The 25,335-nt window shown below is 38.2% G+C and overlaps 1 long non-coding RNA gene across 4 annotated transcripts in view; it reads right to left on the minus strand.

The window, feature by feature from the left end:
- Positions 1 to 5,428: 5,428 nt before the first annotated feature.
- Positions 5,429 to 25,335, minus strand: part of LOC100894676 (uncharacterized) — a 31,669-nt gene continuing 11,762 nt past the window's right edge. For 2 of the 4 annotated variants that reach the window (XR_001909170.4, XR_001909167.4), the window contains exons 2-7: positions 21,833 to 21,896; positions 17,603 to 17,739; positions 15,734 to 15,944; positions 15,291 to 15,458; positions 13,977 to 14,229; positions 5,429 to 12,808 (exon numbers count right to left, since the gene is read on the minus strand). This is a non-coding gene — a long non-coding RNA (uncharacterized LOC100894676). Of the gene's footprint in view, positions 12,809 to 13,976; positions 14,230 to 15,290; positions 15,459 to 15,733; positions 15,945 to 17,602; positions 17,740 to 21,832; positions 21,897 to 25,255; positions 25,286 to 25,335 lie in introns of all 4 variants that reach the window. The other 2 variants (XR_001909169.4, XR_001909171.4) reach the window with 2 other exon arrangements.

Genomic DNA, 25,335 nt, shown 5'->3' on the forward strand with positions numbered 1-25,335 from the left:
GCTGGGCGCGGTGGCTCACGCCTATAATCCCAGCACTTTGGGAGGCTAAGGCAGGCAGATCACAAGGTCAAAAGATCGAGACCATCCTGGCCAACATGGTGAAACCCTGTCTCTACTAAAAATACAAAAATTAGCCGGGTGTGTTGGCACTCGCCTGTGGTCCCAGCTACTCGGGAGGCCGAGGCGGAAGAATCGCTTGAGCCCAAGAGGCAGAGGTTGCAGTGAGCTGAGATTGCACCAGTACACTGCAGCCTGGCAACAGAGCAAGACTCCATCTCAAAAAAAAAAAAAAAAAAAAAAAAAAAAAAGCCAGCCTTCCATCTACAAGAATCAGCAGTCATATCCATTTGATTATAGTTCAGGTAAGTCCCATACTTCGTGCCCTGCTTCTCAGCTCTCTGCTTCTCAGAGCCAAAACCCTGTCTTAGAACCCCAAAATACATGTCTAGTTGCTGTATCAAAAACCAGGTAGCAGCCTTTACAGAAAGTCCCTTCTCTCAGAATCTAGTTGAGCCAATACTAGGTAGTGTCCATTACATTCTTCTTGGTTCATTCTTTTTCTTGGAAGCAACAGTTTACTATGGTGAGGACAACTGGAATCCATCTCCACCTATTCACCACTTTTTAAGTAGTAAAAGTGGGAGCGCAAAAGTAACTTTATTCCCTGCTAAGTCTTGCTCTTTCCAATGGTAAGTCAAACATTTGAGGTGACAGTGAGCAGATGGGTTTGGCATTATAGGATGGTATTATGCAAGGTACTCTAACAACCTGTCTTCTCTCTCATGGTCTATCTCCATGATTCAGGTTGCATCAGCTGTCCTCCTATGTCCACAATCCAAATGCCATGGGATACTATGCCAGACAAGTTTTCCAGTACTTCCCTGGAAGTAACAACTGGGAATCCTCTAGCTCCACCTTATCTTCCTGTGTCTTCCTGTAAGTAGTTCACATTTCTCCCATTTAGGTACCAGTTAATAGCCATAATTACTGTAATCCCTTTCTGGATATTCTCCAAGACTTCATTTCTCCATGAGCATAAAGACATAAAATAGTATACTGGAGGTTAGCTATGATTAGGAGCAGTCATTCTAACTGTAAATTACTCATAATCCAAGCTCTTAATGAGCATGTATCGGTTATCATAAAAGAGGCTATGATGATAATATATATACAGTGAGAAAAGAATTAGTTTAGAAATTAAGTGAATTTGGATCTAGGCTCACCTCGTCTATTTTCTCTGTGACATTAAGCAAGTCATTTTCTCTGGGCTTCAGGTGCCTCATCTTTATTTTGTGCATTTATATATACAATTCTAATTGGTCCAATGGGAATTACACAGCTAACACCATCATGCACCAAAACAATAAAATACAGTGGAATTTAATTGAAGTGAGGGAGTAAAACTACCACACTATGCAGATGAGACTATCTGCCTAGTAACAGAAGACATTTCTTGCACTCTGGTACTTCAGCCAAATGTCTTCTGAGGCTAGGGAGAAGACAATATAACCCACTGCCAGATGGAACCCACATCTGTTTCACCATTCTCATTGCCATTGGCTTTCCTGGGATGCTTTCAGAATGATACATTAGTAAAGAAAAAAAAAACAGCAAGGAAAAGGCTACAAGGGGAACAGTCTTTCTAGGTCTTTGGGATATATCTAATCATTTCTTCATCGAATATTATGTCAGGTCCACTCAAAGCTCATCCCTCACAACTCACCCAACCTTTGACATTCTTATTCTATTTAATACGAGTCTTCCTAAGATTTTCTTAAATGCTACCTGCAAAGTCTGCTTATGAATTTTTTTCCTTACCACCAAGTTCCCAAAAAGTGACAGGGTCTGCCTAAATAGTTAGCTACCTGCAAGGCTGCTCAAATCCAACTTTCTTTCCCACTGTACTTTGCATTCTGCTCTCCCTTTGCTCTTCTTTCCTTAGGCCCTCAAGTGATGATAGCTTTTGCTCTAGCACTCTAGAAATGAGTTACAATTTTTATCCAGAGTACATAGGGAAGAGAAACTGGAGTGGGTAAAAGGAAGCTCATCACTGGGAATGCTGGTACTGGGAGAGACTGTGGCAACCCGGGAAATACAACAAGAACCCCTCAAAAGTTCACCTTTACCAAACCAATGGAAACAGTATAGCTGAGTGGGGTTTAAATTTTGAGAACTATTCAAATGACTCTTCAGTTACCATGCAATTGCCTTGGTGCTCCATTTTCTATAATTCATGGGAAGGGTACTAAAGTCCTTCAACTGGTTTTCCTTGCTCCCTCCACCTTTTTGAGAAGTTGGACCTAAGACTAGCACTTTTCCTGTCTACCCATTCAGTGAGTTGAATGGTTAGCTAAATTTTAGACCCCATTTACATTATTCCACTTCAAAATTTGAATGACAGATGCTCGTGTAAGTCTACTAGCCTCAGTAACCTTATCTTTTCTCATGACCAAGTGTAGAAGAGTATACTGATAGGAGGCACAAAGTTTGGGGGATGTGGGTTAGGCTGGCACACAATCTAACTACAAGCATACCGAGATCACTTCGCACTCACCCATAAAAAATACAAAAGCTGAAAAATACCATCAAATGCTTTGATATTTTCTAAATATTTCTGCTATCCCCTATAAAATTGCCTTGTCTGACCTTTCCTCACTAACCAGGAGACATCGTGTTTTTAATTTCCCCTCCATTCAAATTTTAAAAGAAAAAGAACACAATTTGAGGACTAAGGCACCACAAACACTAGAGTAAGCACAGTGAATATGACAAGGGAACTGAAGTAAGCCCCTGTGGGAATAGGATCTGCTGAAGGAGTCAAGAGGGATGGACAAAGGAACAGAAAATACCCAAGAATAACTTCAGGAAGTCTTTCCTTACCTCCTCACCTGCTTACCCTCTGTCCTACATATCTAGCCTTGCAAAGAAATAGAAGTAAACAGAAAAGTCCATGTAGGACCATCCCAATTCAGAAGCAACCCCCCAGGACATGGGTTAACTTTTATCACCTCAAACAACCCATTTATAATGACAAAATTCAACTGTTAACACATAGGCTAGAGTTGTTCAGGCATCAGTTTTAACAGTATATGTATAGGCTGGGAACGGTGTCTCACACCTGTAATCATAGCACTTTGGGAGGCTGAGGCGGGCAGATCACCTGAGGTCAGGAGTTCAAGACCAGCCAGGCCAATATGGTGAAACCCCATCTTTACTAAATTACAAAAATTAGCCGGGCATGATGGAGTGCCTGTAATCCCAACTACTCAAGAGGCTAAGACAGGAGAATTGCATGAACCCAGGAGACAGTGGTTGCAGTGAGCTGAGATTAGTGCAGTGCACTCCAGCCTGGGTAGCTGAGCAAGACTATCATAAAAATAAATAAATAAGGACATGTACTGAATAACCACGTGGCTCATAACAGGTTAAGGCTTTCTTCAAAAAACAAAAACAAAAAACCCATAGTTTCCAGTTTAATTTCCAACAAAGCTGAAGGAACTCCTGCCAAGAGAATACTGTGTTGTTTCATTTGCCTACAAAGTCACCAATCTAATGTTTGGGTATTTAATCATTCAGAATTCTAGAAATACTAAAGATCCCTTCACCTACTCAGGGTCTGGGCCTCTTTCAGGAGTGCTTAATTCCCACAGCTTTACGGTTTATTTATACCCTACTCCTCTCCCACTTTTGTTCAATGGTTTTTTGCTTCTTACATTTTTTATTGGGTTTGTGCTTCTCAGTATCCTTGACCAAAGCAAATGAAGCTGTAAGAAGACTTCAAATCATTTACCCAAACTGGGTGGTTAAGGTAGCTTAAAAAAAGAAAGAAATGTGTGACAATGGGGGGAAAGTCATAATTCTACCTGAAAACATGGATTCTAAGAGGAAATAAAACATCCAACAGTATGTTTTAAGTTTCCCTTTTGATACTGTGTTTCAGGGTAAATGACAGCTTCTGCAAACCAAGACACAGTCCTGATTATAAAGGATTTTAAAAATTATATTATTAAAAATATGTATTTATTCTTCTTTCACTACCTATTTTCCAAAGCCTCTTTCAAGTAAACTGTGAAGTGCCTGAGTACCAGTGACCATGTCATCACACTTTATCTCAAGCACTTGTTTGCACTTGCCCAAAGTGCTGGCTGGCTCCATAGGCCAGTTCCCACAAGAATGAATTCGGAAAGACTTCATCCTTGTGTTTTTCCTTCTCTTTTAATTCCATGCAACGAGGTCAGCTTTTGCAACAAGGTAGGGTTTTATTTTTTTCGTGCATGACATCAAATACTCTAACGAGACATGTTTAATGAAATACTTAAACCAGATAGGCCACAGTGAACCAAATTAGAAATCTGAACATGTTGCTACTTGCAGCGTAAAGGAATATAAAAAGGGCAGAGCAAAGTCTTTTTTCTTAAGGTGAATATTTCTAAGGTAAGTATTCATTTGTAAAAGATTTTTTTTAAATATGTCTGAAAACCCATCATCACGCAGTTATGAGACATCCCTTGTTTAAAAAAAAAATGCCATCTTGTAATTCAGCACACATCTGCAGCTGGTGGGCTCATCCAAACCAATCAGTAGGCTAAGAGAATTTAAAATTCCAAGCATATGGGTCTAGATATTAATTGATTTCTGGAATGTTTGACCTAATAGTCCATTTCATCTCTGACCCAACAGAGGAAGCACAGATCAAATCACCTTGGAGTGGTCACGTCCCCCCCACCCCGTATATCAACGGGTGACTTATTATGCTTTCTGCCCTTTGGCAAGTGAATGGTTTTCCCATAGAGTTAGTTGGCCTTCCTATGTGAGCTTTGGAAATGTTTTCTGATAGACACAGGGAGGCAGGCCAGTTTTGCTTCAGAACAACTTTCTTCCCAATTTCTGTTCTGGTGTTGGGACTGTGTGCCCTGGTTTCTGTTTTCCTTTCTACTGCTGTAATTCTGTCTCGATCATCCTCCTCTTTTGTTTCCATAGCCTTTTATAATGCATATATGATGCTGTGAACAGAAATAAATTATTTATACAATCAAATTTAAAAAAAAAAAAAAGAAATGAGGTCAGGCACAGTGGCTCCCGCCTGTAATCCCAGAACTTTGGGAGGCTGAGGCAGGAGGATCACTTGAAGTCAGGAGTTCGTGACCAGCCTGGCCAACATGGCAAAACCCTGTCCCTACTAAAAATATATTAGCCAGGCGTGGTGGCTTTCGACTGTAATCCCAGCTACTCAGGAAGCTGAGGCAAGAGAATCGCTTGAACCTGGGAGGCAGAGGTTGCAGTGAGCCAAGATGGCACTACTGCACTCTAGCCTGGGGAACAAAGTGAGACTCCTATCTCCAAAAAAACAACTAACAAACAAAAAAACTTAGGGTAATTAGTGTGGTTAGGAAGGGATAGTGAGAAATTGTCATATCAAAATACCAAGTTTTCAAAACAGTATATTTTATTTTACAGTAGCTACCAACTCCCCAGTTTGCTTCAGTTGTGACAACTAGATGGCTTAAGATTGCTTTTTGGTGGTCACACATGCTGAACAATGTTTTTCAGTCTTCAAAACAGCAAAGATTCAAAAGAGATTCTGCATTTCAAATCAGTTCACAAATTCAAGAGTCTTCCATTTCTTAGCATTCTGGAATAAATTCTCTTTGAGGTTGAAGGGCAGTGATAAAGCCACTTAATTCCTTGTGTCTGCATAAAAGTATATTCATCACAACTTCATTTATGTGAATAAAGCAGATGATGATAAAATGTTCTCTTATTCTTGTTTAATCAGTAGTGGTAGTGATGTCAGAAACTGTGAAAGGAAGGCTTTTACTTTCTTCTTTCCATTTTCCAATAATGCATTCCCCATCCCCACCTGAAGAAAGGGATGTTACTGAGTCCAGGTGATACCACACATTAAAAGACAAACATTAATATTTCAAATCTAATGTCTAAAAATGTACAGAATGGAAACCAGAAAATTTCAACCTCAGATTCTCTTCAACCTTGCTCCCTCCACCAATCATACTTTGACATTTATCAATTTCCTTCTCCACTTATGGATGTAATTGGCTTGCCATGGAAACTACAGTTTAGATGCTTTGAAAGTATGTATGAACTACAATGAACAATAAAGCCTTCCTTTGAAGCAATTTTGGCTTCAGCTTTAAGAAAGTCTGAACAATAGAGGGGTCACACTGATCCACTTAATACATTCCATTCTTACCTAACACAAGGTTTATTTGATAGGCAACTGGACAAAAATAATTATTTTCAAAAATGTGAAGCAAACTAGTGAGGACAAAGAATTTTGTCCTCATCTCAACAATTATCAGTTATTGGAACTGCATGAAGCAATTTAGACCTTGAGCAGCTAATGTTCTTAAGGCCAATTCAGAACAAAGGAAGGTTGCCCTTAGAAATAGGTTTGACCTTTTCCTTCACTCTTCCTCCTGTCCCACCCTCTGTGAGTGATTTAAAAATGGAAAAGGTCAAAGCCCAGTTAGGCCTACATTTAGAGAACTTTAAAAAAAAACTTTCGATTTTGGCCAATTATTTCCAATTTTTATTTTATTCTTAAAACTTAAGCATGGTAAAATGTTAAGCTCTTTTCATCCACTGATATTATTCTACTATAAAATGCCCTTCTTGAGAAAATTTAATGATTAAAAAGGAGAACATTTCTAAGATATAAGTTGAGAAGCTGTTGCAAGAGAAATCGTGTCTCCATCTCCATTCTGCCACGTGTTATCTGAAGATTGTTTCTAAAAGAGATCTATTTAGGCAGTGTATGCATGTGTCAGCACGTAATAAGTAAAAAACTGAAGACAGACAAATCTTGTAAATGCACTTCAAAACCAACTGTGCCTCAGGTATAGGTGGTTCCCCAAGGCTGGTACCAATGAGACTGGGGTTTGGGAATTAGTTGGTCATCATCCCTCCTTCTGCCCAGCAGTGGTCAGTCATTTTTCATGAGGGATGGGCTAGAAAATCAACAGTCTATTATAAGGAGAGTTCCTGCATCTTAAGGAGCAAGCTCACTACAAAACCCAGCTACCTGCTTATTGTAGTGGCCAGAGTGGTAGAAGAGATATGGAGTAGGAATTAAACCACATAATGTTATTTAGGGACTAAGCCATGCCCCTAACAAGAAAACAGGCCAAAAGGATAGTATCAGGCGTTCTCTGGGAACATGCATTTTTTTTTTTCCCCATGTCTCTGGGGCCAAATAAGAACCTACCAAAAACCTTATACCAAGTACTACTGGCACCCAAATATATCTGTAGAATGAATGAATAAATTAAAAAAAAATAATAAACCAACCTTTCTCCTGTATTGTAGTCTCCAAGCCAATTAATAAGCAAGTGTCTTTTAGTCATGATCTTTTTTTTCTGTCTAGGATTTAAGCACAGAGGTTGACGTAACAGTCACTTCTGTTTGACGTAGATTATCACTTGTGCTTTTCTTGCATCTCCGAGTCAGAATAAATGCCTTTTGGAGCAGATATGTTTCATTTAGCATTTAATATCATCTTCATCAATATTCGTATGAATGAAAAAATAAAAAACACCCTCTCTTATTCCAACTCTACAGAGCATGCCAAAGATGATCTGTTTAATTTTTCCTTAGCATTGAACGTATCACAGCCACTCAATGAAGTTTTTTCTCAACTAAAAGAAATGCAATCTCTTATAGAATTTATTCTTATGTTTCCACCATAAGATGAGATAAAGTGCATTTTGGTTTGGGTCTTTCAAGCACTTAAGAACAGCATTTTATTCAGTTTTAATAAATTTTTACTAAATATGGTAATTGTAAAAGGATCTTTTTTGTTGCTCAAATGTCTTCCTGTCTCTAAGCCAGGTCAATGAACAAATACCTTTAAAACTAGTTGTTTAATTTTGAACCATTTAACTGTAATAAGAACAGAATGTTTAATTAATGAATTGAACATTAACAAACCCTGAGCCCTTTTATCAGTCTCCTGGCTTCAAACTAAGCCAATGAGCAAGTGATTTGAGGGATTCCTGAAACTTAAGAAAAATGTCTCTTTATTTTGAAAGAAACTTGCCTTTTTCTTTCTTTTTTTTTAATCTCAAAGGCAATTGAGTGGGTCTTCTGGGCCAGACCTATTTAGTTTACTAATTTACCAAGCATAGTGCCTTGCAGAGAATAGGCACTGAAATATTTACACAATCAAACCGAAGATATACTTCTATCTTCAGCTGTCAGTGATCTCTTATCCTCAGGACCCAGAATGGTATATTCCACATAAAAGATGCTTTGTTCATCAAATGAATCAAAAAGCAAACCTGGGGCCTTTATTTTTACTCCTTTACTGCCTGTAAGCCAGGCCAAGGTGGTTCTAATTCATTTCTATCACCAGAATTTAAGAAACTGGATGGAAGACTACAATACCTTGCTTTTTACAAAAAATTTCCATCTCTTCAGTCAGGCCAGGGAGCATGTATCCTTCTGGAGAGGACTTTATTTCTCTACTTAGCTTAGTACACTGCCTTATACAAGTCCATTTATCCCATGCTTTCATCACTAAATAAGCCTGTTAAGTGACTTTTGGTCTGCATCTCACACCTATTAATTACTTCATTTCCTTCTGTGAGCACTCCATAATGATAACATCATTTTTATATCCTAGGACATGTAGTTCTGAGCTCCACAGAAAGTAATCACCATTCAGTAAACCAGTAGTTCACTCCTATCTGTATAGAACTGTAGACTTTGTAAATTTACACGTAGGTTTCTGTTGTACGTTCAATAATGGTAATAAATTTTTGTGCCCCAATTGTTATCTCTAAGGATAAGAGTAATCAATGATCATCAGCAGATATTGCTTATATATGGGTGGCAGTTTAGAAATTATAAATTGATTTTACACATACTTTCTTCTGCTACCCAGAACACATAAAGATGGTTTATCTTTGCATCCCCAGTGCCTAGCAATGAGACTGGCACATAATCGTTAACTACTATACTGGTATTCTTCAGATAACCAATCCCTTGCATATGAATATTTAAAAGTTAATCATTGTTACTCAAACTTTCCTGCTTTATTTGCACAATATAACAACTGTCATACAATTTTATAAACCTAGTACTCAGCACCAAGTGAGAAAATCAATAGTTACATTTATATGGTGCCTTAGCGTTCACAAAATGCTAACATAGGTATTGCCTTATTTTTGGCTGTGGATAAATGAAATATGATAAATTTTCAGTGCCTTTAACAGTGAGTTAACATAGTAGGCAATCAAAATTGATCCATTTAACAAGTAAGCCCTTAATTTGTATAACTACTTATAGAACCCTTCTCATTGTGGTTTAAGTATACAATGAGAATTTTGTAGAGACAATACCTATCTTACAGAAAGTTTTATTCATAAAGAAAACATCGATTTTTTTACATTTACAGGTGCCTTATAATTTTGAGACCATATTCGCAAGCTTAATTAAGTGACTTTTGGTCTGGATCTCATATCTATTATTTCATTTCCTCATACTACCTCTTCCCGGGTGACCTGGGAAAATACACCAGTAATAATTTAATTTGACCTCACCGCTGAAGTCTTGATTGCTTAAGCAATATCTCATTCCTTATATCTAAATAGTATAGAGGATAAATTTTCCTCCTATTACATAGGAGAATTAATCTTGTATTTCACAGTACCCAAAACAATAGCTGGTATGTAAGAGGCAGTTAATATTCATTCATTCATAAATATGTAGCCTATTGACATCAGTATCATGCTTTAGTTTACAAAGCACTTTAATATGCACCTTTCTGAAACTTTTTGTTCTACGAGAACATTTTTTCCCCTTTGTGATCTCTAGTGCCCAGAGTGGTATCTGGCACATTATAGGTGACCACAATAAGCTTAGTCCCTTGTATTCAGCATATTTTAAAGTTTAAAAGCAGTTTCCATGTGTTTTCATTTCTGATACCTGGAATACTGCATTTTTAGTCAAAATCACCAGAGCAGCAGAAACAAATTAGCCTCAACATACATACAATTTATTTATTTATCAAACACTTAATTCCTAGCGTCTGCATAGTACTAGATCCTTTTTGCTTGCTCCTTTCTTTGTATCCCCAGTGATTATCACCATAGAATACAAGTGCTTTATAGTTTACAAAGCACATTCACTATTTTTCTTCAGGTCACCTGGATGTGATCACAAATAATCATTGCATTTTTAGTGCCAAGCACAGGGCAGACACAGAAAAGGAAATCAGTAGTATTCAGACATTTTCTCTGAATAATAAATAATACATCAGGGGCTGGTAAGTTATGAACAGCAGGCCAAATCCAACTGGCTCAAAAGCTAAGAATTATTTTAACCTTATAAAAAGGTTGTTTAAAAAAAGAATATGTAACAGAAACCATTCTAAAGTATTTATGATTTGACCCCTTACAGAAAAACTGTGGACCCCTGATTTACATAATGCTTCACAACTTACACTGCACTTTCAAATGTTAACTGTGCATGATTCCCAATACACTATTAAGGAGCACGCCTTGGTTTTTCTATTTTACAGTGCTTTCATATACATTATCAGTCATTTAAATCAACTTCCCACATAAACGGGAAGAAAAAAATCAGGGAAAATATTAAATGTGCCAAATAGTCCGAGGTTTTCTCATCTTTAAGCCTAGAGATGGGTATTAAACCCAGGAATAGGGTTGGCAGAGTCCACCAAATTATTTGGCCACTACTATGAGCAGGGAGTTCAGGCTGTTCTCCTTGGGACCTCACTTTGTCCCAGGCCCAGTCACCCTTTCCATAACCATCACTAGAAATCCCAAACCCCAGGAATCCTCCTCACCTAAGCTCAGAGATGGAAGCTGTTGCTTGGCAGGTGCTTCTCAGAAGTCTGGCATATCTATCTATTTCTTGTCTAATTTTTCTCATTGACCTGGAGCATCTCTTTACATTTTTTCTCTAGAGAGCCTGGCACATTTTTTCCCCAACAACCTGACCATTTTATCTTCTCATCAGTCTAGGGCTTCTGACGTTAAAAGGGAAGACTGAAATATAGTATCACCTATATGAATGCTTGCTCCTGAGGGGAATAACATAAGCCAGATTAGATACTGGCTGGATTTTGGTGTCTCTCACAAGTGGAATAGATGTGAATAGAAACAGAAGTTTACAAAACACTAAAGCCTAACAAAGAGGTAAAAACTGTGATTTAAAACTGGCTCAGGCATAATACTGTCAACCTAAAGATATGTTCCTTTAAGGTAATTGGCAACATCAAAAAGTACATCTCAAAAGAATCAGGCTTAAAGAGAAACAGGAGAACTGGAAATATCTAAGAGTAAGAAGTATAACAATAGAAAAGAGGTGGTGTTTAGGGTTCTCATCTTGGGATTTCCCCGAGTCTTCAAGCTTCTAATCTTCCTGGGTTCTGGGTCATGAGCCTCCAGATTCTGGCCTTTAGTCTTGAGGTATCTGTTTCACTTGGGTCCTCTATCCATCTAGGTAGGCTTTGTGTCAGGAGCCTTCCAACCTTGGGTTGTAGGTCTTCTACCTACAAACCAGGGCTAATCTTAGGTCTTTGGCCTTGTGTCACAAGTCTCAGTCTCAGGTCTTCCACGTATGTGTCCTATCCCAGGTCTTAAGCCTTCTAACTCAAGACTTGAATCTTCCATCCAACTCAGGCCTTCTGTCCAATTCAGGCCACCCTCTGTTTCCTTGGCTCTTGAGGCTTTTGTTGGTTTCAGGACAGAGGCTTCTATCTATCTTGGAACATGGGCTTTCCATGTTAATCCTCGAGTCTCAAGTTTCAAACCGTCTGTCTTCTACTTTGGGCCTTCTATCCATATGAGCCTTCCACCTTCTGTCCTACTTGAGTGTTGGGTTTTACTGCAGTCTTGCAGTAAAACTTGTTTTGGTCTTGGATCATCTCACATGGCAGCCTGGCATATGAAACCACTCCACAATGCTTACTTCTGATAGCCAATGTTCCGCACCTATCAGGCAGGGGTTAGGAAGCCCCTCTGCCACACATGATACACATACATGTACACATGTACATATGCAAAGAAATATTTAAGTAGAGAAGAATACATGAAATCAAAGAGAGGGATACAGACTCATAATGAGGCTGAAATACTCAAAGGTGAGTAGAAAGGGAAGAAGCAGAGAAGAAACACAAGCAAACAGAGATTAAAACTGAAAAGAAAATCACAAACAGCAAGAGACACCGAGGAACACAGGGGAGGAAAGAGAGAAAATAGCCCAAGAGAGGCAGAAAGGCAATGTAGAAATGAGAAATGTGAGATTAAAAAGTAGAAACAGCAGAAAGGAGGTCAGACTCAGAAAAAGGTGAAATTTACGACAAATAAGGGGAAGGGATAACAAATAGTCACAGTTCACAAAGAGAAAAAAGAGGTAGGCAGAGAAAGGAGAGATAGGTAGAACAAGAAACAGACAAAAAGCACAAAGCATGTGACCCAAAAGGAGACATGAAATAAAGTGTGAAAGAACAGCCACATCTAGGAGAGCAAAGAGAAACAGCAACAAAATGAAAAATGAGACGTATGTCTAAGACAAGGCACAGACCACTCTTTGTGAACAAGAGAAAATGAGGCAAAGGCACACATGAAAGAAATTAGCAAGAGAAAACATGGAAATGGGTAAGACACACTTTAGATAGAGAACAAACAACAAAGACAAGGAAGAAATATAGAGAAACAAAGAACAAAGAGAACAAAGAACAAAGACAAAGAAATACACACGACTGCAAGAGATAAGCAAATGCAGACATCCAGAGGTAGTAAGTAGCAGAAGAGACAAGATACTGTGAGGGGCATAAGAGGTATGAAAAGCATCACAAAAGGTTAAAAAAAAAACAAAAAGTGTCATTAGTAATTATAATAAGCTATTATTACTACCAATACTACTTATACTACTACAGTAATAACTGTAACAACCACCAACACCAACACAGATGTTCTTCTATTTACAAACTTTTACCTTAGGGATTTCTTACATAGAACCAGAGCATACCAACTCTGCCTGGTACCTGACAGTACTAGTGGTCACTTATATTGCATGAAATGAACTTATGAGTCTTCTTGGGTTACCTTTAACTTGCCATGTGCCAGGTACTGCACTAGGTGAGCACTATACATACACAATTTCATTTAACCCTCACAAGCAGGTCAGTCTATCAGAGACTTTAAAACACACACTGTGTGCCTCTTATTCTGTTACACCTATTTACTAGGATTTCTAGAAGAGCCAAATGGGAAGTCACAGATGACTAAGTATTTTCATAAAGGGCTCTTTGATAGAACTTGGTCAATCCCCTCCTTTAGCATCACCTTTCCCCAACTCTTTAGAAAACTGACTTCATTCTCACACTTTTATAATGGCTACTTCAGAGTTTAGTTTTCTTTTTACACTAATCTTAACTGACGATAGTCTCTCACAAATGGAGATGAGAAAGGGTTACCCTTTCAGCAGAAAGCAGAAATTGTGTTTTGTTTTGTTTTTTTTGAGATGGAGTTTCGCTCTTGTTACCCAGGCTGGAGTGCAATGGCGTGATCTCGGCTCACCGCAACCTCTGCCTCCTGGGTTCAGGCAATTCTCCTACCTCAGCCTCCTGAGTAGCTGGGATTACAGGCACGCGCCACCATGCCCAGCTAATTTTTTGTATTTTTAGTAGAGATGGGGTTTCACCATGTTGACCAGCATGGTCTCAATCTCTTGACCTCGTGATCCACCCGCCTCGGCCTCCCAGAAATTGTGTTTTAAGCTTTTCAGTGTTTAAGCCTCTAAGAATGACAGAGGGCCTATACAGTGAAGACATAGAACACACAAGCAAAGGCTAAGTTCTTCTGTGATACAACTAGTAAGAAGACCGTAATGTCTTTGAGTTGCTTCAGTGAACCCAGTCGATAACATGGAAGACTGGTCATCTTTATATCTCACATTTAGCCCCACTTAACATTAGACCAACACACCCTATCCAACACCGGCTCCCAAAAAACAGCTGTTATAACAGTTTTGAAGTGATCCTCACAGGACTGCAACACCAAAAATTTACTTCATTCCACTATCCTTAAGTGCTAGAATGCCAGGCATGTATGTTGATCTTCAGGTAGGAAGGCTGACTTCTTTCATTATGTTCAAATTTCTTGGACCTGTTGAAGACTCAGCTCTCTGCACTGCTTGTAGGAAGGATAATGATTTGGCAGATAGGAACGATTTGAAGAGCTATAAAAAAACATGAGATAAACCACGTAAATGCCATAAGTATTGATTACTGTGCTACAGTTACCTAAGATTCAAATTAATAAGCAATAGAAAATGTTTCCACAGAACTTCAAAACCTATAAAGTCAAAACTTTCAGGTCTTTAGAGAGAAAATTTCCTCATTCGAAGACCAGGAAACTGGCATAAATGGGAAAATGTCTTGCCAAGTACCACTTGATGAGTCACCACCACCAGTCATAGCCATATACCTTTAGTTAAAGACTAGAATCCTGTTTTAAGTGCCAATCAGCTAGAAGAGTCCCTTTAAATGATTAATAACTGAGATCACAAAAATAAACAATAGACATGAGAGGAAAAAAGATAAGGTCTTTTCAATGTTTAAGGCTCACTTCAATGTTTTAGGACCTCCTCAAGTTTACTTTATTTAAGTCTCCTGGCTCAGGACTAACAAAACACAGCCATAGAGCAGCATTTCCAAAACTTGTAATATTTCTCTTTGAGATAAAGGTGAGTCACTCTGGGAGGCAAATATTCTCACAATAAGGTAATTCACATAGGTTGTTTAACATCTCAGATAAATTCCAAAAATAAAAAAGAAAATTCACATAGGATACTGGCCTTAGGATAATTTTCCTGAAGATTCTGAGTACAATAGATCTTCCTAGATAACTCTCAACTTAGCTTTCTAGTTCATAGGCTTTCTAACAATTTCTGTTAGTAACTTTCTCTATTTCTAAATCTACAGATCTTTCTAGTCAATTATAATATTTCATGAGTTCTTACCCATGAAAATATTTCATGAAACTTATATGTACCCACTCTTTATGAAGAATCCTGGGCAAAGCCTATATGATCAGAATTTACTGCACTGAATGAGTCACCTTTATTTGTCAGTCCTCACTCAATAATCAGCTTCTCCCATCTCTGATCTAGAGAATATAGGGTCCTGGTTCTTTAAGCTCCTCCCTGATGACAGATAACTTTGTGCCATTTTTAGTCAGATGCCCTTTTGTATTTATGTGGCTTCCATCAATCAGCAATCATAGCATAAAAAGACATACCTCTCACTTGTTGTGTTGTAACCCATGGCATCCCAAACCATCTTGAAGTATGTAAATGATCAGCAAAGTTTTTCCGTAAGGCTTTAAGAGAGACTTTGGGGACCAGATGGAACAGAATGATTTGCCCATGTGATCAGTGTCACTGATGTGACAATTGTCCATGTTCTCCTAAAATAAAGTACAATTTAGCTGTAAGCCTCTACCACATGCTAGAGTCCTACTCCATACACCTGAACACATACAACCTGCTACCCTCTTTACATCATCACTTTAACCAATCTCACACCCAGTTGCTTCCCAGGTTAGTTAGGAAGCTGTCTTCACCAAATCATATGCAGAATAATGATGAATACAACCTCAATGAAAAGCTAAGTGCAATGTATACTGGAAAACAAAATCAAAATTAAGACTACTGATTATGCTTTTAGGGACAGCTTACGCACCTTGACATGTGGTGGTTGTCTCTGAGACTTCATCTTCCTATCTGGAACCAGGAAAGTGTCTTGACAGAACCTCATGACCTAGGGTTGTTGCCCAGTGGTAGTGAGCTTTTCCCCTGGAGGATCCTCATGCCCCATCTCCACCTAGGGATCGTCAAAGGGAATGGGTCACTAACACTGTATAAAGCAACAAGCCTATTCTTCTGAGGAAGATCTGAAAAAGAGACAAAAGAAAAAGTATTGAAATGTAGTACACTGGGAAAGTCTGTCTGAATGGGCAACTACTGGTTGAGTTCAACTACGTTTACCCTTTTCTTCATGTGGATTGAGGAGTGGACATTTACAGCTGTGCCGAGCTGTTGTATTCTGGCTACCAGCCTAGCAAAAGAATTCTCCTGTTCGTCACAGCTGTATTCTGTATGCTTTCCCTCATTTCCAAGAGCAATTTAGAACTGAATAATTACAAATATTTCCATGCTATATTTTATTCTCCAGTCTTTATTAATGAGAGATCCTCTAGAATGTGGATTATTAATGCCCTTGTGTTCTCAGCACAAAATATAATAAGGGGGGGGTCCAAGAAATCAAGAAGTTGAAACTAATGGAAAGAGAAGCTAATGCTTTCCCAACCAAGAGAGTCATGAAGTCACATAGAAAAGGTCCAATGTGGTCTAACACTATGAATTCTGTAGGAATTCTCCATATTGCCTCTGGCTTCTTTTGTAAAGCACTATTTTAAGAACTGAGCAATCCACCTCAATCAAAGTGCCTGTCAGCTAGTTTTATAGCATTCCTCTCTTTTAATTTGTACTTTAAATAGTGCCATGCCATACTATTGCCAAGATAAAGAGAATTGTTTTCTACACAATCCACATGATAACATTGCTTCAACAACCTGTATAATAGGACACCACCAAAGTTCTAAAGTATTCGGAGAAACCAAGAATGGTCACAAGCATACAGAAGAACTCCAGTTATAACAACAGCTAAGCAAATCTACGCAGAAGGAAAAACAAGGTACAGAAGACTAGAGATTCAGTAAATTCCTTATACAGCTCCTCCAGGGCTCTCCTATTCCACTTTTTAACAATTTTAATTGCTTTTCAAGTTAAAATTTCAACTTCTTCAAGCAAGGAAATGGCAGTGATAATGGAATTAGGCCTACCAAAACAGAGCTAACACAGATGAAGTTGGTCTTATTTGTAAACAAATCCTGAGAACTTAATACCCTCCTGCCGAAGGAAGGTGGGAATAACTTAAAACTCCACTAATCAAAAGGTGTTAAGTTCATTATATCTCTCTTGCTAACTAGCTATGTGGTGAGAAAGGAAATAATTTATTGCTTTCCATCTCTCATTCTTCATTTATGAAATGGGGATCAAGTACGCTTGCCTTTACAGACCTCAACGGAGCCCAGCTCTGAGGGATAAATGAAACAGGCTAAACTAATTATGAAAAGTTAAAATGTATGTGTATGTGCAAATGAAAAAGTATAGGAATTGATAAAAACTGGCTCATGTTCTTTTCTTTCAAGAGACTAGGTCCCACTCTGCTACCTAGGCTGGAGTGCAGTGGCTAATCATGGCTCACCGCAGCCTTGAACTCCTGGGCTCAAGCAATCCTGCTGTCTCAGCCTCCAAGGTAGGTAGGACTACAGGCACACGTCACCATACCTGGCTAATTTTATTTTATTTTTTGTAGAGATGGGGGTCTTGAACTCCTAGCCTCAAGCAATCCCCCCACCTCAGTCTCCCAAAGCCCTGATATTACAGGCAGGAGCCACCGTGACCAGACGTGTCTGCTTTAAAAGGAGAGTAGTAGGAAGTTAAAGCCAAAGACAGAAGCCCTACAACAATAAATTCCCCAAAGTACCTCTTTCTCCAGGTGGTGGGCAACCCATCCAGGTAGATTAGCTGGAGCTTGGCCAGATTCTCAAAGGGAAGGATCTGCTGAATTTGGAGCCTCTTAAAGCTGTTTGCAGTCTTCAGGTCTCACATACTCAGAATGCCCTTGAGAAGAAAGACAGGGCTCAGTAGGCTACCAAAAGGACCAGTAGGATACCAAAAGTGTTACAAAAACCCCAACAAACCTAGGTAGTATAACCTGAAGCATTAGACATAATGCTTGTCTCTACTTTCTAGCCTGCTTGATTTCCCTAAGGTCCTGTAATAACAAGCCCTGGGGGTAACATGCGATGATTAGACAAGTTAAGAAAAAGAACTACATGAAAATATGGGTCAAACCAATATCCATCTTAAGGGCTGACACTAGATTTGTGGCTAATGGTCATCCTGTTGCTGAAAATATGTCAAGATTCAAGGTACTGTGGCAATTGCTACTACTGCCTAGAGGTGCAATTGTCTTCATTATTTTTAATAATTGGCCGTCTACCATTACTAAAGCATAGGAGCTCACTTAAGCGGATCTAAGCCAAATTTGTAGCCTTGAAAGCACTTTGCATGGTGCGGTGTGGTGTGGTGTGGTGTGGTGTTGAAAAGCACACAGTATGTTAAACCTGAGGCCCTTAAATGAATACAGGCTTCTAGATCCCTGATCAGAGATTACTTTATCATGAGGAAACCTGTATGTCAATACCAACGGGAATATATGGAAGATCACTTATTCAACTCCATTCTCTAGCTAAGATGCCTAGTAAAGGCTAAACTGTTCTATGATGTTCTCAACATGACCAGAACAAGCTTCAAAATATCTTGCCAACATCCTTCCCTATCCTAATTTAACCTAAGATTAGATACTTCACTTCCAAATGCAGGCTTCCAGTTAAACATGGCTGTTCATACATGTTTATGCATTTGTTCTACTGTTTCCTGAAACTCCATAAATGAGTCAATGTTCACTCCATGTGCAAGCAAATTTACCTAAAGAAATTTTAAATCAATGGATCCTAGCTCAAATTCATTTATACACTGGAATATAAAGGAAACAACTATTCCAGTCTCCCCAGATCTTCTTTTCTTTTTTTTTTTTTTTTGCCAATCAGTTTGAGCTAATCAGGTTGCTCAGGTTAGCCTTGAACTGATGACCTTGCCTTCGCGAGCGCCATGAGCTCCGGCAGGAGCCACTTTGGACCCCATCCCCAGATCTTCTTAACCATATTTATGGAGTATCTTGCTTCAGCATCAAAGCCCTCTAGCTTTGCCTGTTACTATGGTAATAACATAATCAAGGAGCATTCCCTTTCCCTTAATGGGAATCTAAGGCTAGAGAAAGTGGTTACATTTTGGAACTGATACAGAACCATACATTTCACTAGGGTTCAATATTCACTGACAAGAATTTTGAGAATCTGTCACTTTGCAGTCCAATAAAATATCAAAGTATTATGGAGATAATAACCAAGTGGTATCACCAGCCATCTGGTTCAAATACTCCAGCATCAAACAGAATCGTCACGGCTAGAAGTGATAATTAATAATCACATAGGCCGGGTGCAGTGGCCTATGTGATCCTAGTGGATGATCTGAGGTCAGGAGTTTGAGACCAGCCCGGCCAACATGGCGAAACCCCATCTCTACTAAAAATACAAAAATTAGCCTGGCGTGGTGGCAGGAACCTGTAATCCCAGCTCTCAGGAGGCTGAGGCAGGAGAACTGCTTGAACCTGGGGGGCGGAGGTTGCAGTGAGCCAAGATAGTGCCACCTCACTCCAGCCTGGGGGATAAAGCAAAACTCCATCTCAAAATAATAATAACATAATTCAACATTTTCATTCTCTAAGGAAGCTGGCAATCCACAAGATGAAACTATATCAATGTTATACAAATAGTAGGTGGCCAAGTGATACTTAAAGCCATGTCTTCCCTCAATTCAGACGTTTTTTAAAACTCTGGGGTTTGTGCATGGATTCTCAGGGGGGTATGGGAGCTTGCTACAAAACTTTTATAATACTCTCATTTCACTGTAAGGATAGTCTAGATCAGCTATATGACTACCTCATAATATAGGATCACATTGCCGGATTAGTGGCAAATGATCTAGTTTTGTTGCCTGGGGATTATAGAAAAGAACAGAAGCAAACAATATATAAATGTGTTTTGTGCCAAATGAAAGTCAAATAGCATTGCTATGTGCTATAATAGCAGGATTTAAAGCAGTTTGAAAACCGCAGTTTGGTGAAGTGCATGAACACAGCATGTGATAGTACAGACATGCCACTCAAAAGAAGCTATAAAACCGTAATAGTAGTACCATATTTGCATTTTAGTGTCTGTTAACTACTAATTTGTACATCTGCTATGTTTTATAGTTCCATTATAGATCTATATATTTCTTTCCAGGTTTGCTCATACACTTGAACAATTATTCCCACTAACCTAAAGGGCACATAATAATATTTTTCTTTTACAGAAAACATTTAATCAAATATAGCAAAATATTAATTGTAGAATCTAAGTGGTGGTTATGTAGGCGCACACTGAATAATTCTTTTCTTGAAAGAAAATCTCCCTACTTTCAAACTTATAGACTTGAGAAACACTGTCTCTAATATCTATTATAAAATTTTAAAATTATGCTCAACACAATTTCATGTTGTTAAATTGCTGATTCATATGCAATGCACATGGCAATGCTGTCAATCAGGGCACTTTTTGCATCAGCACACCAACTTTCTTGACTAAAACCGAAAGGTTAAAAATTGTATTTGGGTTACAATTGCCAAGGAAGGCATCTACTCCTTGGGACTTAAATAGGCACTTTAAAAGGCTAGCTGAAGGTCGGTAAATGGACCTTTCCTATTCCACATGTGAACATGCCTTTCCCCTCCTTTCCCACCTCCAGTATTCTCAGGGTCCTTTAGTTCTCAGAAAAAAAACTGAAAGAAGAAATGCATACCCAAGGAACAGCTTACCTGGCGATATCAGAATAATTTAATCGGAAAATCAATTTCAAAATGTGGATTGAAGAAAATTCTGGTTAAGATCAAGTTTGTTTCTGCAACCTATTTTAAGTTTCAAAACTAGCAGAAACATTTACGGTAGAAGGGTCATTTCTAGTTTGAAGAAATACCCTACAGCTAAACTCTCCCTAAACTTAACCATAGAAGCAAATGTCAAACACTCACTACTCTAATATTAACAGAAAAATTTCCCAACTAAGCCAGGTTTCTCCCTGTAAAAATGGGACGTAACAGATAAGCAAGGAGGTGAGGCTATAATGATCTATGTGGCAATGATTAGAGCTGGATATGTAGGTATAAACACATTTAGTTTACTATAGATACAAATGGTTATATATATTTATAGATATGTGCATATATACAAGTGAGAATCCAAACATAAGTCTCCTTGCTCTTGTCAACCGAGAAAGTCTTGAAGGAATGACACTCGAGTAGCAATGAGCACACCTAGCACTCACTTCTTGATTTCTAATATCATTCTCCAATAAAAGGTATCAAGGTTCCTTGGAGAAATACATCATTCTACGTCCAGGCAGGAGATATGCAAATGAGCCTGGAGCATCTTGTAGTGCCAAAAATAAGTGCTCAAGCAAAAACCCCACATTCATGGGGTTATATCAAAGCCAACTGAAAGAACTCCCAAAGGCCAAAGCTATAATAATTTGAACCATAGAATAAAGTAACATTGTATTATGATCGAGTATAAAATATCCATGAGATCATATTGATATAAGACACTGAATAAACACGTACATTGTGAAGAAAAGACATCCCATGCAAAAGAATTCCAAATAATTTATGTAAATACTCTGCCCTCCGAGAAGTGGAAGATAATTTCCCATTCCTTAAGTGCTGGCTGCACATAATGACTTCCTATGTGAAGAGTACAGTATGGAAATGGAGAAATAAAGGCTAATATTATGATGGGGAAACCTGACAAACAGTACCTCAGACAGATGATTAAGGGTAACATCAACAGTGCTAAGTCATGTTGATAGTACCTACTCTTGATAAATGGCACTCTACCTTTGTAGTCTTCCTCCTAAAGATGCATAAACCCAATCTAGTCATGAGAGGAACATCAGACAAATTCAAATAGAGAGACATTTTATAGAACACTGGACCCATTAGTTCTGAAAACTATTAAGTTCATCAAAAACAAAGAGTCTGAGAAACTGTCATTACCAAGAGGAGCCAAAAGAAGCATGACTACTAAGGACACATGCAACATGGTATCTTCAATGGGATCCTGGAACACAAAAAGAACATTAAGGAAAAACTAAGGAAATATGAATAAAGTATGGACTTTGGTTAATAAAAAAAAATCAATATTGGTTTGTTAATTGTGACAAATGTACCAAACTAATGTAAGATGTTAACACTGGGAAAAACTGGATGTGAAGTAGACAAAACTCTATCTTCAGAATCATTCTGTAAATCTCTACACTGTTCTAACATTAAAAGATTATTTTTTCTAAAAATCTCCCAACCAGACGCTGAAGACGTATAAAACATAGTTTTTAAAAAGCAAGCAAAATGGAACCTGAGAACTGGTAAGTCTATGTTCCAAACTTTGCTACAGTAGGTACCATCATTCTTTGCAGTAAGTCTTGGCCTAAAGACTTACTCTTTCTTTTCTGTTTTTATGGATTTGTAATAGGTAATTTTGATGTTAAAATATACAAGGCCCAAATTACCAGGTATCCATAATATCAAAAAGTTGTTTTTAAAAAAAATTAGCAATTAAACTTTGTTTTTGTACATCAGCAGATTTCCTGGAAAGATGTTGTCAATCTGCTGTAATAAATAAGTCAGTGAGTAGCTAATTTTCAGTAAAGGGAGACCTGTAGGGCTGGAAAACTTTAATGAGTGATTACATCCCAGCACTGTACCATGCCAATCACACTAACAAAATTCTATAAAATATACTATGCCAATAATTTTCAAAGTTATGGGTAAAGTAACCTAGATGGACACTAGAAGAACAGCATTGTAATTGGTTAAGGGAAATAATACTTTAAGTCTACTCATAATAAATTCTAGCACTGGTCAGTTTTTTCCCAATCCAGTCTTTAAGACAAGACAGAGGAAGTCATTAGCTCTGTTTTACTATACATATCATTACTCTTTGCCATCCAAACTTACAAAGTTTGGGGGAACATTGGAGGCATTAGCTCAGTTCAGATATAATCATTAGTTTCTTTCTCTTTAAGCTGGTAACAGATTTTCCCAGGATGCTTTCACATGTAAGAGTATTTTAGCAGTCAACAAAGGTCAACTCTTAATTCATTACTTTAAGACACAAACTCCCATCCAGGTGTACAATTGATAACCAGGGCACAAACACCCTGAAAAGAAATTATGAATGCCTGATCACGGCAGCCCTGGGTCTCACAGTCATCTGTAATTTTGGGAGGCGGCTAGAGAAAGGGAAGTTACAGAAAGATAAAGCTGAAAGGGGATATGAGAAAATGGTCAGAAAACTTCCTCCAGTCCTACATGTTAAGTTTTTAAACAGGGAAGTCAGAAAAGACAATAATCATTTAGAAAAATGTGAAAAAAAAAGTTTCTTTTATTAGTCTTTCGAAAATTTTTCAAATGACAAAATGTCATTTTCAGGGATTGAAGTATTTGATTTAAGCCCCTATCTTATTTCACTGGCAATCTCGAGATGGTCAGACTGATGGTTATTTGAACCAAAGTGAGAGCCAGGACTAAAATCTAGGTGTTTCTGCCCAACACCGTAATGATTTCCTTCTGCATCCTCCATGAGAAAGCAAATTCCTAGATAGAAATCATGTATTTGGTTTTGCTATTTATTGCAGCACCTGGCACAATAACATTTGTTGGATTAACACAAGAATTATCTCTATTTTGAAGATGCCCACATTTGCAGAGCATCCCCTTTTATAACTGCTAGAGATTTTTCTTAAAGGTGGAAATTATTCCAAGCAATTAATTTAAATACAGCTTCAAGATTCACCTTTGGATACTATCTAGTCGAATCAATCCACCTAAAATCGAGTCATCCTTCTTGAGCTAAGATACAGAATCATCTCTAAATTCATTTCTTTAAAACAAATTCAATAATAATTATAGTTGCATGTTGACAATGAATGACAATTTAATTAGCAACAGAAGATTTCATAAGCATAGACCAGTGTTTCTCAAATCAGGGTGATAACCCTGGGGGTTTGGGGTGTACTCTCATGGATTCCCCAAGTTCTGCATGAATTACACAAAACACATCTTTGACAAAGACAATGTGAAATTGGAAAGCATATTTACATTTCAAATAACTTTGTTAAGTCAGTGTTCCTCAAAACTCGTTTTTTAAGGATCTCAGAAAATTTTGTTCCTTTAGAAGGTGTTTCATCCTGAAGCATTACTTGAGTTTGAGAAACAATGGCACAGACCACGTTTCCAAAAAGGCTCAAGACCATGATGTTATTACCCTCAATCAGCCAGACAATGTCGTTAAGCATCTGGAGAAGGGGGTAGGGGACATGGAAACAAGCCATGAGGAAATATGGATATGAATTAAAATGGGCTATAAGTGAAGCCAGTTCATTGATATGGTTCTTGTTGCTCCTGCTGCGACCCATGAATGTGCACCAGAAAAAAAGTTTCAAATGTTATGTTAAACAGTAGATTTTCAGCTGGACCATTGTGTTTGTTTGACATTAAGGAGGCTAAGCTTCTTTTAGCTTTGCAAAAGGTGGGAGGAAAGAGTGTATATAAACTACAGCATAAAGTAGGCAAGAAAGGTCAAGGTTTTGACTTACACTTCTCCACTACCCTCTTGGTAAAAAGATTCCAAACTAAAAAAATGTACCTATGATATGCATTATCCATGATCATCTGTTCTTGGGCAGAAATGTAGTAAAATTGTGCAAAGAGCTTAAGTATTCGATTTATACCCTCAATCTCTGAACTTTAAAAGCAAATCCACTTCCTTAAGTTTATCCTATCAACTTCAAATCCTTGTGGGTTCCCTTCTTAAATCTACTACTTATGGTTCACACAAAACAGCACTTGATTATTGTTTTCTTTTTCTTTTTTTTTTGAGACCGAGTTTCGCTCTTGTTACCCAGACTGGAGTGCAATGGCGCGATCTCGGCTCACCGCAACCTCTGCCTCCTGGGTTCAGGCAATTCTCCTGCCTCAGCCTCATGAGTAGCTGGGATTACAGGCACGGGCCACCTTGCCCTGATAATTTTTTGTATTTTTAGTAGAGACGGGGTTTCACCATGTTGACCAGGATGGTCTCGATCTCTTGACCTCGTGATCCACCCGCCTCGGCCTCTCAAAGTGCTGGGATTACAGGCGTGAGCCACCACACCCGGCCCCTGATTATTATTTTCTAAAGTTATTTCAAGTGTGCTTACATTAGCTCCTTAACAATACAACCATCTCGGGAATGAAATTATAAAAGACAATATCATTCCTACCCAGGTTATCAGTGTAACCTAGCATAGAGCTGGGTTCACAATATTAATTCTTCAGTTCTGCTGGTTAACTCACATGTGCATATTTATGTATGCATCTATCTATATATACATATATATATATATTGCAGATGAGGTGGGAAGAAGGAAAGAAACTTACTGGACCCTCTGACTTTTCTATAGGTGGTATCTAAGAGAAAGAAAATAGAATAGGAAAAAGATTACTTAATAGCTGCAAAG

Source organism: Callithrix jacchus, chromosome X, assembly GCF_049354715.1.
Source record: "Callithrix jacchus isolate 240 chromosome X, calJac240_pri, whole genome shotgun sequence".
Taxonomy (NCBI): Eukaryota; Metazoa; Chordata; class Mammalia; order Primates; family Cebidae; genus Callithrix; species Callithrix jacchus.